This window comes from Cephus cinctus, unplaced genomic scaffold (genome assembly GCF_000341935.2).
Source record: "Cephus cinctus unplaced genomic scaffold, Ccin1 Ccin1_scaffold2495, whole genome shotgun sequence".
Lineage (NCBI taxonomy): Eukaryota > Metazoa > Arthropoda > Insecta > Hymenoptera > Cephidae > Cephus > Cephus cinctus.
This window is the reverse complement of record NW_014334278.1, coordinates 20,159-22,713: the sequence shown is the minus strand read 5'-3', so window position 1 is coordinate 22,713 and position 2,555 is coordinate 20,159.

Below are 2,555 nucleotides of genomic sequence, written 5' to 3'. Positions count from 1 at the left end.
TTCTCCCTCTCCTCGTTTTTGGTCCAGCGTGGAGCGAAAAAGCTCGAAGGGCGAGAATGGCACAAGAGAAAGGAATAAGCAGATGTCGGTAAGGTAGGAAGGGACTGGATGAGAAAGGGAAGAGGAGCCAAAGAATAAGAAAACTTCAGAGGGAGTTTTTCCCAACGGAGAAAACCTCAGACCCTCTTTTATATATATATATATATATATATACACACAATACACGGTACTGATACCCGTAACCGAAAAAAAAAATGATAAGGTTGAATAGAGCCTTAAAAATTGAAGGACAAATTTTATAAATAAATTCGTCAAATTTGTCCAGTTAGAAAAAAAGTCAATTTTCATTTTCGTCACACTGTTATCCAGCCGAACTAAAACACGGTATCTGTACGTCAAGTAGATATCTACCGTTACGTAGCCAGACAGTATATCCGCATCGTCTGACCATGCACGTGCATCGACTTTCTCCACTGAAGCATCGATTCGTTTAAGATGCGTCGTACGTAGGCTTCTCTGCCCCCCAAAAAAAGGCACTCTTAACCCTTTTCTTTTTTCAGCCATAAAATTTTCCTCTTCCCTCATCAAGATCCCCGGCAAATGATAGGATGCTCCTCTTACTCCCAATTCCTGATGCTGCATAGGTAAACCAACGGCTGGAATCACGCCGATATTCCCCAGCGTTGTAAGTGCCAAATAGAAAATGGCCGTTTTCAATTTATCCCCCCTCCCCCTCCCCCCCGAAGGCTCACGCCCGGATACTGTTTTCATTGCGCTCGAATAAATCGTACCGGTACAAAACGATCGTCCGAAGCCACGTGCTCGACACGTGGATTCGTTCAGTTTATCCGCGTCACGCGAACCGTCGCGTTAATTCGGTCGCTCGTGCGTTATAAATTAATTCCCATCGGAGGGTCGGCAGTACAATGCAAATTTTTCAGCAACTAATTTTACTCGCGACATACCAGACTAGTGCAATTTCGTTTTTCTTTTTCCTTTGCAAATTGGCAGATGCGAGTCGTTTACAGATATATATATATATATATATATATATATATATATATATATATATATACCTATATATATCGTACAGATCAATAACTAATTATATGTCCTACTAACATCACGTAATTTGAAATGGGATGCTGCGAGATAATTATTCAGTGGTGAAGAGAATTTTTTTTTATTATTATTTTTTTTTTTTTCTTAATGTAAACCCATAAGGGATACCACGTCTAGCACTCAATTCTGAGTATAATGATGATCGATGAACACATCCGGCGTCGAGTAAGATCCTCAACGCTGTATTTATTTATATCGACGTTTCCTGTCAGACTTGCTTTCCTATTGGAGATAAATAGTTCAGCCTGCGCACCCCCCTCATGCTCTTCACATTGATACTTTCTGTCAATACCTTTCTACCGGTAGAAGCAAATAGTCCTTTCCGTTCCGGATATTCACCTTCTTCACCTACGTCATTTCCTCCTTGACAATGAATCACGAGAACACAGTCAATATATATATATATGTATATCTCGAGTTATCGCTCAACCAATAAAATTAAAAAAGCTTGACCACCCGCGATTAATTATTTACAAGGTCGATAACGTTTAACGGACCATTTAGAGCTGATTGAAAATCAGCGAGAAAATATGAAATTACCTAAAAAATTTTTTTTCCCTGTCACAAAGTCTCGAATCGGTAATCCACGAACGTAATCGACGTATCGAGGTTAAATTGTAATTCCGCGCGTGCATTTTGATTATAATTGTCGCAACGTTAAAAAAAAAGTTATTTCGCAAAAAAATAAGCACCGTTACCTGTAGCATATTCGATGCGGAAGTGCCACGTGATATTATTATATACGCGAAAACAATGGCGAACGGTGCTTGGAAATGCGATAGCCGAGCGAAACGAAGAGGGTCGCAGGTCGGTAACCGTGCTGGATAAAAGTCAGTTTCCGGTTGCGCACTGCATGCACTATGAGAGAGAGAGAGAGAGAGATAGAGAGAGAGAGAGAGTAACACCATACTTTGGCAAAGTTCCGCGCTCGTTGTTGTTATTATTTAAAATAATTTTTTTTTCTTTCTTTTTTTTTTCATCGCGCACTCGAAACCGCGCACATTCAATTAAGCTCGGCAACAAGAACCGCCGCGCCCCCTTGGCCTTTCGTTTATTTAAACGCAGGCATCTCCGGGGCCGCGCCCAGTGCGGAATATATGCGCGGAGGTCAAAGGTGAGACGCGGAGGTCGAAGAAGGAGGAAACGAAAGAGAAGTGTATAAGGATGAAAAAGAGGAAGGATGATACCGAAATCCAAAGAGATGACGGTAGAAAATATTTGGAGCTTCCGCAACGAGCGTAGCCGTGGGTAAAAGGTCGTCATTTATTTCGCGGCGAAGTAATTCGCCGTTTCGACTTGGGCCATTTTTTTTTTCGCTTCTACCTTACGAGCATTTTTTCTTCTACGTACGAATATCACGCACCGCTCCAAACACGTGGAGGTACGAGCGGTGCGAAATCCTCGTGACGAAAAAAAAAGGTAATGGGATTTTT